This window comes from Cyanistes caeruleus, chromosome 4 (assembly GCF_971803275.1).
Source record: "Cyanistes caeruleus chromosome 4, bCyaCae1.hap1.1, whole genome shotgun sequence".
In the NCBI taxonomy this organism is placed as follows: domain Eukaryota; kingdom Metazoa; phylum Chordata; class Aves; order Passeriformes; family Paridae; genus Cyanistes; species Cyanistes caeruleus.
In genome coordinates, this window is record NC_141704.1 from 30041143 (window position 1) to 30053626 (window position 12484).

Here is a 12484-nt window from a genome sequence, read left to right on the forward strand (position 1 = left end):
ATGGATGATAAAGAGGGAAGGAGAGCCCGAGGAGCAGGACAAGAAAGCTGTCAAGCTCCCTGTGTGCCCATCATCACCCACTCGGGGCAGCAGCCAGCAGAGGGCAATGCCAGCCCACGAACACATCACTCCAAAAGCAATCAGGGTGGCCCTGTCTGCCAGCCAGTGTCCCAACACTGTCTGAAAACTGTGAATTAAATAGGATATTTCCTCTTTGCAGACCCATGGCACTCTAGCAGTGATTGTGCTTGCTCTTTTACTGACACCCTGAGCAGCTCTGTGTGCTATGGCACAGGGAAATGGGGACCTGAAAGTGAGTGTCTGGCCCATTCAATATAAAACCTTTTTATTTTTCATCAGCCTCACAGCTGTGCAATTGGCTTTCCTGAATCACTTGCTATGCACAGTGGTCTGAGCTGTTATCCCCTGCCTTTCAGCTGTGAGGCAGGTAAATGATAAGCAGTTTTGTGCTGCATGATTTCTCTGTACTTTAAAGCATGCCTGGTTGAGCCCTTGACACTGGACTGTGCAGCTTGACATCCTTAATGCCTTCCAGAAAGGTGCCAAGCAGAACTGCAGTCCCAGCTAACACGGCACAGAACAGAGGTGGGTGTGAACTCACCCAGGAGCTACAGCCATGGTCATTCTTTCAGGCTATTGCCTCTCCTGGCAGTTGTCCCCCAAAGTAAAGCAGTCAAGTTTTGTATTGTTGCAAGGGTTTTCAGGCATTACATAATAAAATATTGTCTGTGCATGACCAGAAGCTTCAGGTCATGGCAATAAGGACTGCTTTCTGTGGTGATGGGAACAGAGCACAGCTAAGAGAGACAAGGGCAGGAGAGCTGGTGTGCAGGGAGAGCACTTGAAAGAGCAGGGGTGTGCCTGGGCTTGCTGGACTCCCAGGAGGAGTTGGGACTGAGGTGCCAACAGAGAGGTAATTCAGGCAGGTGCTTGGGCAGAGCAGGGCAGTGATTGGTGAGATGCAAGAATTTCTCTACATGTGTGATGAGTTCAAATGAATCAAATAATTGTTCAGGTTGAAAAGGAGCTTAAAAAGGTGTTTAGATCTAGTTCAAACCCCCCTGCTATGGTTTGGGACACCTTCCACTAGGTGAGATTGCTCAAAGCCCCATCCATACTGGCTCTGAGCACTTCCATTGAAGCATCCACAGCTTCTCTGTGCAGCCTGTTCCAGTGTCTCACCACCCTCACAGTTTGCATAGCCTTGATAGAGGCTAAGCACTCCTGGGAAGAGCTTGGCTCCTTCTTTATAAGCTTCTCCTAGACACGAGGGGGCTGAGATTAGGATGAATATGCATCTTCTCATCTCCTCCAAGTCACTGATAAAGCTCTTAGACAGGACAGTGTGAGGAAAGACCCCTGCACTACTCCATGTGTCTCTGGCCTCCAGGTGAAGTATGATCCATCAATCACTTTGTGGTACCGACCTCTCAGCAGAGGCTGGCCCACAGGAACAGGCACTTCATACCCTCAGGTGTCTGGTGAGGATGCTGGACAAGCCCCTTACCCATTTCCTTCCTCCCCTTTCCTCCCCAATCTTTTATGGAGAGGGAAGAGAAAGAAACCAGGCTGAAGAAACTCAGTAACCCATTGGCAAAGACTGCTTTTTCTAGAATGTAGAACAGCCCAGAGATAACATTTAGGAACACTTCACCTGTGTCAAAGGTGGATTTTTAGTATAACTGAGGCACAGCTAGTTAGACTTCTTTTCTAGTTACTAAGACATTTACAAACCACAACCTCAACTTGCATCAGATAACTGCGCTCTGAAATGGGCTAAGCCCTCTTTCCTACATCAAGGACTCTATACAAAGGATGAATGTTCAGAGGACACCAAATATCACAGCCTTTAGCATAGGGTGTCAGCATTTGCTTCTCGTCTTGATCCCATCTCCTGAACTCTTTAGCTGGGATAGGTACAGGAATGAAAGTACCTACAAAGTCCTCCTCCACAATTCCTCAGTCTTGGCAGTCAGCAGACCACTGCTTCTTGGAAGATTTGGCATGGCATCTCTTCCCCAAAAGGAGAGATCCAGTCATGCATTTCTCATCTTGTCACAACACATGAACATAAACAGCCCTGCACCTCTCTCTTCTAGTCAAAGTCAAGCAGAGATGTGACTCAGGCTGAAATATTTTCCCTGTCAGTAACCAAATGCTCCAGTTCCTGTGCCTTCAGCTTTGCAAGAGCTTGTAAAGCAAACTGCACTGACTGCTGGAATCTGCAGTAGAATCCTATTTGATTTCTTTCCACAGAACAGCTGGGTTAAAAATCTTTGACTAACACGGTTTCACTGCCATACTAATCACTTTTCTTAATCAAATCAATGAACCATCCAATTTAAATCTGTTTCTCATGCAACAGACATTTCACAAAGATTCATGTGTGATAAATACCCACAAAACTTGAGACACTGAGCTGAAAGGGGCCTCCAGCTCCCAGTTTCTGCCTTTTCTGACAGCCAGAGATGTGAAGAAAGCAGTCATCCAGCTCAGGGTCAGGGCTGTGACTGCCCCTCAAGTGTGTTGGGAAAGGGCAGATAAACTGCTGGGTCTCTGCTGTGTTGTGTTGTAGCTGAGGGGAGTAGCTGTAGCACTGCAGCAGAAGGACTTTTAAAGGCTCCAGCTGAAAATTAAGCATCTTGTTATTTTAAAGGATGTTTGAAGTTAAAGACCTATGTCTCACTCTCAGCTGCAATGAACAGAACAGGTGGACTGTTTCTAAAAATCTCACCCTCACTGCAGGGGGAATACAATGAAATTAATCCAGACCACACATAGGCACATGCTCCTACAGCAAAGCAATTCCCAGATGGAGAAGGAAGTTCTGACCCATGAACTGCTTCAATGTATGGTACCAAACCCCCATCTGTGCTGGAGAAAAAAGCGCGATGCTGCTGTGTTAATGGGCTCACTGTGTGGGAACACAGCGACACAGGTTTGTGCCTCTGCTCTCTCCATTCCTAAGGAATAATCCTAAGGAAACCATGGAGCCTCACTGAAGTATCCTGAGGTTTCCCACTCTCTGCCAGCCAGCAGCAGCTCAGAGGGACATCGTGCAAAACCCACCTCTGTCAGTGCAATCAAACACAGAGCAAGGAGGAATTTGCCAGGGCAGCTGTCCCCAGCTTGAAATGTCCTGTGGTTTGTACTTACCCACATGAAAACACACAACCTGAAGAGCCACTGCACAATGGGAAAATAAAAAGAGAAATGAAGAAAGGCTGAAGACAGCATCACTAAAGCAAGAAATGAGCTCCAAGAAGGATTGGTACTTAAGACTTGAGAATAGGCAGTCTTAGGTTCCAAAAATTTTTTTTATAAATTAATGAATGCTGTCACTACAAAGTGGTATTTCTGGTCCTTGAAAGCTGTCTCTGCTGTTTGATAGAGCAACAGCTGTGGCAGACCTCTGAGCATGATGCTTATACACTATTACAAGTATTATTTTGGAACTGAGCTGACTGGTTTGTCTTAGGAGAGCACCTCATCTATGTTTCCTTTAGCTGATCCTTTGAGGACCGACAGACACACACCTAATGATGAGCCTGCTGTCTGAATCAGTGGTTTGCCTGTGGGTGTCTTGATGCTGCTTTGTTTCTTTAAGATTCCCTTATGGCTTGTCCAGGTAATCCTGATGGATGAACCCGATTTGACAAACTTCCTCTGGATTACTACAAACCAGCACATCAGTAAATATAGCAGTAGTACAGATCTCCCAATTTCTTCACCACAATCCCAAGTAAAGTTTTCCTACTTGTTGCAAACATTGCCCAAGCTGAGAAAGTAACAAGCATGTGTGGGTATGCACATGTTCTCCCCCAGACAGAGTAACCAGGTGAAGAGAGGACAAGGATTTGGGTCTCTCTAGGAGCAGTGATGAGACTAACAGGATCTTCACAGGTGGGCTGCTCCCTGAAAACAACAAGAAAGAGCTCTTCTCAGCAAGAAACACATGGGAGTCCTCCAGTGCAAGAAAAATCCAAGGGCATGATAAAGGAAAGGAAACTGTATATGGATTCTCACACTTGCCTATGCAGTTCAGGAAAGAGGAAGAATTGCTTCTAAGAAATGTTGTTATGCCCTGAAGCAGAGGATGAATTGAACCCATTAGAGTTGTTCTCTCTTCTCTCTGGTGGCCACTTCAAAACAGTGGCTTTTGTTTAGCAAAATGTGTACAGCAGTCATAATTGCAAAATTAACCTTCAAAATCAGAAACCAGCATAACTGAAGGTGCTGTATCAGCAAAAGCCTGGAACAAGAACTCTGAGGGGTTGTTGCCATTTACCACCTGAAATTCCCAGCTCTGGAGCCAGACTGGGTGGGGAGGGGGTGAATGTCAGCAAAACGCTACTTCTTTCCTGGTATACAAAGGCTATTCAGTGACCAGCTGATAGCTGTGGTTTCACCACAGGCAGTATTTGTGTTTGTACAACTGACACCCCCTTTTTGGCTTTGCTGTGAATAAGCTATGCTTTTATTTATTCTCAAACACAAAATTACTGAAGCTCAAGTTTTCAGGACATTCCAGCACCTTGGGTTATGAAATCCACATTTTGACATGTGGATGAGGTTTAGATTTTAATTTTCCACACAGGCACTGGGTACCTTAGTAGAACATGTGCCTCATACCACCATCCTGCATGTTATACTCGAGGTATCATTTGGGCAGGGGGAGAAAGGAGGGAAATTGTAGACTGTGCTGTTGTTTGGCAAGAAAATGAAGGAACTCTAATCAGATTTGGTCTGTGGAAACCTGAGATGGGAACTCAAGTGGCAAATTAGGGAGATACATAACCCTCTTTTCACGCTACTTTAATGGCTAAATGTGTGGCAGAATTCTCATCAACATTTCCAGCCTCACACCTGGCTCTTGAGCAGTGTAACATACCCCGAGGCAGCACACACATCCCACATCTGTCTGTCCCTCCCAGTCACCAGCTAACTTCTCTTTCAGAACAGCTTGAAGATGAATGTTGCTACACAAAGCCTACCAGAAATCACAGAGAGAGAGAAAGAGAGCCTGGAGGAGAATTGACACAGAATGCCCCATCACTGCTTCAATATTGGGAACTTAACTTCCCCCTTCTGATGAAATGTAACTTTTGAGCTCTGGCTAAACACACTGTAATCTGCCCTACTGCACCTGTCCTAGAGTATTAATATTTAACATAAATCCTAAAGGAATCACTGTTCTTTATTTCTGATTTGTCAGAGGTGGATGGATTGGAAGGGTTGTGGGTAATATGGAAATGGCATAGGCAGAGGATCCCTTCTGGGAGCCTGATTATTGAAAAGCGGCTGCTATTTACACAGTTAATGCCATTCACTTCCTGCACCTGCTCAATCATTCATTTCCCAGTGCAAGCCAGCTTTGCCTTGCTGCAAAGTCAGGGAATTTAAGGGAGTTACACCTGCAGGTTTTCTTTTTCTCTGCAATGATTGCAGAGTTCAGCCTATAGAACTCCCACTTGTACATTTCCAGTCCTTCATCTCCCTTTTCTGTGAATTCTTTTCCCACCCACTCATATGTATATATGCTTTTCCAAGTATTTATGTTTCTGATAATGAATCCAAAGCGCTCTTTTTCTCACTCCTGCTGGACTCACAGCCTATTCATGTACACAAAAAAAAATCTATTTCATTCTGCAATTGTCCAAAAACACCCCAAAATTCAGCTAGCTCTTCTAGTTTTCTGCATATTTTTTCTAGTTTTTCTTCATATTCTATCCAGTCAGAGAGAGGCTCCATATCCTATATCCAGGACAACCAGTTTTTATGATTGGTTTTCATTCCCTGTGAATGTAAATTCTGTGTTGTCATTCCCAGCCAAACACACTTTTATAGTTGAATCTACTTTGAATTCTAGTTTAAAAGAAGACCAAAACAAACTACAAAGAATTATGCAGCTGACCTTTCCTCCCATTCTTGCCCCCATCTCCTTTCTTGATGATGAAGTTCTGCAGAGAAGCTGTAGGCCACCAAGTAGAAAGGAAGCAGAAAGGGAGAGAGCTGTAGCCCCATGGTTCTGCTTTTCAGTGCTTAAGGATACACCAGCCATAAGTTACACTAGGGGAGGGGCACTTGCAGCTCTGAGCACCTGAAAAACCCATAGCAAGGGCTAAGTAATAGAAAAGTGGAGGTTTCTGGTTAGGTTTTTTTCCTATTATCAAGAGAAGGACTCCTATATAATGTAAAATCCATGCTGCCACACAGCACATAAAGCCTTGCAGTACTAACCTGTCAGATGGATTTGCTGCCATGGTGGTGGTGAGCTGCCACCCATCACAGAGTATCCATCTGCTCGTTGTCACACTTACTTACACAGGAACCCAATAAACCGCCCCCATGTGCCAAAGTTTTGTCTTTGGTTACAGAGAGACAACAGCAGGAAGAAGGTCAAGGTCAAGTAAAGCAGATGAAGGTGATTAGCTCTGAGCAGATGATGACTCACCTGTCCTCAGTGGGAACAGCCTCGTGCTCATGTGTCTGATTGAACCAGCTTTGGAGGAATAAACCAACTTAAAGGGAATGACAAGGCAAAAATTAAAAACTAATAGAAAGCTTAAAGTTGAAAGTCAGGCAGGTCATGACCTCTCTCTTTTTGTTCCCTTCTGAAGAAACAACAGTATGCTCTTAAAATCAGCACGTGTCAAGTCAGACACTGGAAAGGAGTTGAGAGGATTATTTCACAATTTTATTGCACAATTGAAAATTAACCTTTTTTTTTTTTTTTTAGTATTTACAAGCCATTTACTTTGCACACACAATCTAAACAGCATTTTCCCCAATAAAATTGTCACCTAGAAAACTTACACACGGACTGAAGTGTATGTGTAAATTAAGTGGTTTGTGTTAAATGCAAATTGCCTCAGTCTGGAGGGGGAGGTGCTTGGGAGATGGGGCAGCATAAGGAAAGAAGACACATTTTTTCCTTTTCTCTTTCCTGAAATACTACTTAAAAATCTTTCCTCAAGATGGGGTGAGAAACAGAAGAGTTGAAGTAGAGGGACAGCCAGTCAGGTAATATATTGGGAAATTCAAGGTGCTGAGTTGGAGAGTTAAAACCTTCAGTGCCACAAGCCTTGCAAGAAAATGACAAGGCTTGTTTCATGTGCAGGTCACCCTAAAGGTCATGGCATTGCAGTTTTCCCCAGGAGAATGTAGAATCACCTTTGCCATGAGAGAAAAAGAGTAAGGTTTGAGTCTGAACAAGAAACACATGTGAAAAGCTGTTGTTGGGGTTTTTTTACCCCTTTCTCACAGTTTCTTACCTGCACTGTTGGAAATGTGCTGGCTGACACACTGTAACAAACCTGGCACAACCTGACCACCAATCCAGGGGTAATATTTTAAGCACCATTATGAAGCCCAGAGTTTTGGGCTGGAAATGAGTGCTTTCCTGGCTGCTAGCACAAGCTGTCTGTCACAACACGCAGTGCAGTCTCTGGAGCCCACAAATCACCCCCCTCCTGTGGCTGATCCACCCACACCTTTTCCATCATATGAGATTGTTGTTCTCAAGTTTGTCAGCTAATATTGAGGATAAGGCCTTGTAGCACTTACTGCTCAGCTTCCAGGGGATTTTGACACCTGCAATCTTAAATGAATAGGCGGCAGCTCTAAAACTGATGCTCACCACCAGCTCTGTAACCTTTTCTGCTGCTCACAGAGCAAGGGGTGATGTGGTGCTGAAGTGAACTGAAATGCCCTCTTCTGAAGTCCTGCTCACCCCATTAACTCTCAAAGGAAATGAAGGGGACTGAAAGGGATGTCAATCACCAAAAAAGGCTGTCCAGGGAAGTGCCACCATCCCTGGAGGCATTTAAAAAATGAGTAGATGTGGCATTTAGGGACATGACTTAGTGGTGGATTTGACAGTGTAGGGTTTATGGCTGGACTTGATTGTATATGTCTCTTCCAACCTAAACAATTCCATGAGTCCATGACCAGCTCCCACACCATGGATCTCTGACAGCTGCCAAGCTGCATGGGATGAATCAGGGCCTGAATGGTTCCAGCTGGGCACCTAAGAACTAAGGATTCTGGCACTGTGAGATTCATTTGGTATTCAGATCACTTTGGTGCTACCTTTCATCAGGTTTTGGATACCCTATGGAGAAGTGGATTAAATCTTGTTTTTGTGTTAATGGCATTAAAGGCCTAAGCATTTTCCTCTTCTCTCCTCTCACAGCCCAAAGATTTGTTTTCACTTTTATTTTTTATTTTAATTTAACACGTTCCTGATAGTTTAAGGGAGCCAGCAAAGCAGAGATATCTTTTCTCTATTTAATGATTATAACCAGACCTCAGCACTGTGGAAGTTGTCTATATTGTTTTTAAAATGCCTGTCAACACCAACCTGTGGTAGATATAAACATAGATTTAGGGCTGCAGCAGATGGGAACATGGAGAAAGAGTGGAAAACACAAGAATGGGCTGGCTGAAGGAGGATACTGAAATTGAACTCTACAGATACAGGGGGAAATTTGTAAATATTAGAAAACCTGTTCTAAAATTCCTGGCTTCAACAGATTACTAATTCTCATAGTGCTGCTGATTCCAGCCCCCACAGGACTATATACAATTACTCTCTTCCTTTCAAAATAGTATTTTCTTGGAAGGTCTATGGATGTAGTAGACAGAAAAGTTTGAACAAAATGAGTATGTTAAAAATAAACCATAACATAGTGAACCCATTTTTACAGCTTCAAAATGATGAATTTTTTATCATGTGTATCTTGAAGATTAAAACTGGAAAAAAAAGCCCTGCAGAATAAATTTGTGTGGAGGTTGAGGTGCCATGTGAGAAACACTGCTCCAGTAATGAACTCATGCAGTGGTCTGGTATTAGCCAGTAGACTTTCAGACTTACTGGAAGAGACACTGCTAAGGTGGAAATAAAATCTGTGATAGCACAACAAATAAAAAAAATCCCCCAGGCTATAGGAAAGACTTTCCCTGCACTAACATGGAGAACAGCCCAACAACCTCTCAGTTCTGTTCATCTCCACTGACAATGCTGTAATGTTTTACATTCCGACGGATGCAGAAGAAAGCTGCAACATATTAAAATAAATAGAAGAGTATCACAGAATGTCCTGAGTTGGAAAAGACTCACAAGGATCATTGAGTCCAACTCCTGGCCCTGCACAGCACCATCCCCAAGAGTCACACCATGTGCCTGAGACCATTGTCCAAATGCTTTTTGAACTCTGTCAGGCTGCTGCTGTGACCACTTCCCTGGGGAGCTGTTCCAGCACCCAAACACCCTCTGGTGAAAAACCTTTTCCTGATATCCAACTCAAACCTTCCCTGACACAACTTCAGGCCATTCCCTGGGTTTTGTCACTGCTCACCAGAGAGAAGAGATCCATGACTGCCCTTCCTCTTCCCCCCATGAGGAAGTTGCAGACTACAATGAGGTCTTCCCCAAGGTTCCTTCTTCTCCAGGCTGAAAAAGCTAAATGATCTCAGACACACCTCCTGTGGCTTCCCCTCTAAACCCTTCAGCATCTTTCTGGATGGTCTCTGAGAGCTTTAGATCCTTCTCATTTTGTGGCACCCAGAAGTGCCCCCAGCACTGGAGGTGAGGCTGTCCCAGAGCAGAGGGGACAATCCCCTCCCTTGCCTGGCTGGCCATGCTGGGTCTGATGCCCCCAGGACAGGGTTGGCCCTCCTGGCTGCCAGGGCACTGCTGGCTCCTGTTCAACTGTGAATATAAATATCTAAATTGAACAACATGAATAAAAAAAAAATACTTCGCAAACTTTTAATTTCACTTATGAAAATGGAAATGAAAGCAACAAAATTTAGAAAATATTTGTGTCTTGGGTGGTCTGATTCAGAGAGTTATTTTTAGTACATGCCTATGTTTTGCTCTATGGAGTGGGAACAGAAAGATGATGATAGTGCCTGTATTCTCTGCATTTATGACAGAAACTGATAGGTTAACTTGGTGGATATTTTATATTGATGACTCTTTATGAATGTTAATCCTTGTGGGTCCTTACTCAATAGCTTTTTTTTTTTAAAATTGCCTTTGCTATTCTTTGAATAAGCCTTAACAGTGAAAAATACAAGATGTAAACTCTCTGTGAGCTATTTGAACATGTATGAAAATATTCACTGATGTTATGGACAGAAAGCATAATTTTGCTTATCTGCCAGTTCTCTTATCAACACAGCAGAAGCTTATCGTCTGGCCTGAACACTGAGTCTCGGGTCAGCTGGATTAATTGGTGCTAATATAATTAGTAAACACTGGGCAAGGTGTCAAGGGAAAATACACACACCTCTTGCTCTCATTTTGGACCAGCAAACTGCTGAGTCCTATCTTTTCCTCACCCCAAGGGGCCTCTGTCACTCACAGCAAGTGTACATCTAAAATGCAGAAAAGCTCAGCAAAGTCTGTCATCAGAATAACAGATACCATGCTGAGCTCACTGTTTCCATCTAAAAACAGTCACAAGCAGTGGTGCCCCTTCTTTTCTGCTGCTGGTGGTTAGGTCTGACTGGATGAAGAGTTCACTGATCAATCCACATTGGACAGCTCTTCCTTCCCTTACAGCATCACTGGAGAGCACAGCTGGAACAAGAGTTCCACAGGCAGATGAAAAGAAGAAATTCTATGAACCTCACTAACTCCAGCTTTGCCCCAACCATTGACCTCAGTGCTGACAATTTAAGAAAGGCTGGATAGCCAACATCCATACTGTTATCAAGCTGCTATTCTCTTCTTTCCTTTTCTCCTTTTTCTGAAGAGCACCAAATGATCAGTGTGGGGATCCAAAGAATTGAAACAAATTAAATATCTTTGAGCTGAGAATGGTTAATCTCAGTGCTTTCAAGAATTTTACAATCAATAGAACTTACTGCAGGTGGGCCAGTGTTTTTCAAGAAATGCCACAAATCCAGAATGGGATTAGTCCAGCCCACCCATCCCATGAACAGATCTTCTGAGGTATTTCAAAATGCTTATGTCTTCCTCATTCCTCTGGAAATCTGTCTACCTAAAACAAACCCATCATATCCTCCCCTACATTTATTTATTCCCTTATTCTTTGCTTACCTGACAGGCTGCTGATAGTCTTTAGAGTGGTCCCAGTGATGGAGGAGACATGCTTGGTCAGAGCTGGGGTTCATCACTCTCCCAAGTTCAGCTGTTAGCATTTGTAGGCTGGGGGTGAGTGCTACAAGGCCTCTGAATGTGTGACTTCTATCAGCTTCACAGGATCCCCTCGACAAGAGAAAAGCCTGTAGAGCAGAACTGCAGGTGTTCTGCTCTGAAAGCCTGAGAGCATGGGGGATAATTGATTTTCCTAAATCACAGTTTATACCTATCCTTTGGGGGGGGAGGAAGTCTGTCTTTCCTCAAAATTAAGACTACCATATTATGAAAACCTCAATGAAAGAAGTAAAAGGAAGTATCCTACACCCAGCCACTTCATTCACCCAAATATCATACACTCTGTGCAGAGAAAGAAACAGAACTCCCTCCAAAAAACCTGAACAAAGAATTGTGCATGGACTACATCCTACTATATATGTGTGAGGGGATAGAAAGAAGTTTTATGAGCAAATCACCAACTCCACCAGCAACTTGAAATCTCAGATCCTCTAACTTTCATGTGATTGAATATGCAGCCTTATCACAAGCCTTGTGATATAATGGTAAATGCTGAAAGTTCACACATACATTGACTCACAATTATGTTGCCATAATACTCAGAAATAGGCTAAGCTTGGCCAGAATTACCTGATGTGGCCTAATGTGTACAGGGACCTCTTCTTGAACGTATCTGGGAAGGGTAGGGAGTCCAAATCCCTGGTCAGAGAATTACCCTCGGGTCAGAACTGTTTCTTTTGGAAAGAAATCTTGTGTCTTGTGGCAATGGACCATGGAGCTCTCAAATGCAGCCTTAGCTACCTGTGCAGTGACTTCTACAAATTCATGTTGCAGAGCTTTAAGACATTTTAACCCTACAGAAATAGTAATTTTCTGGGAGTAAGGAAGCTGCTTTTACCATGTGAAGATAAACTACACAGAATGACTGAACAGATACCAAACTCTTAGCCCGGACTTCAGATTGTTTGCATCCTGACACTTTCAGTGACCTAACACTTCCACTGGAGTATCCATTAGCACATCTGAACAAATATGTTCATATGACTGACCACATAAATAAATATTTGGCTGGCTTCCCAATTCCTAGATTGTTTTTTTCAACACAACATTGTAATTCTACTCTGTAAACAAACCCCAAATCCCAAGTAAGGGTAAGAGGAATATGTTCCAGCCAACTGATGCATACACAGCTCCTTTTGAAATTCTCAAGGACTTTGTATTCTGTTTTGGAAATGTATAGCTACTCATAAAACCAAACTCTTATAAAAGCAAGATTTTTCTAAATCCAGGTTTGTAAGCATTTCCTGAGCCATAATTTGCTGTGCACAGCCAGCA

The 12484-nt window shown here is 43.4% G+C and overlaps 1 long non-coding RNA gene across 2 annotated transcripts; it reads right to left on the bottom strand.

Annotated features, from left to right (window-relative positions):
* Positions 1-314: 314 nt before the first annotated feature.
* LOC147653522 (uncharacterized) lies at positions 315-6373 on the bottom strand. Of its 2 annotated transcripts, XR_015286367.1 has the most exons (4): positions 6262-6373; positions 5936-6121; positions 4054-4105; positions 315-3936 (listed from the first exon to the last, which is right to left on the bottom strand). It is a non-coding gene; the product is annotated as an uncharacterized LOC147653522 (long non-coding RNA). The 2 variants fall into 2 exon arrangements; XR_015286368.1 differs by lacking the exon at positions 4054-4105.
* Positions 6374-12484: the final 6111 nt, after the last annotated feature.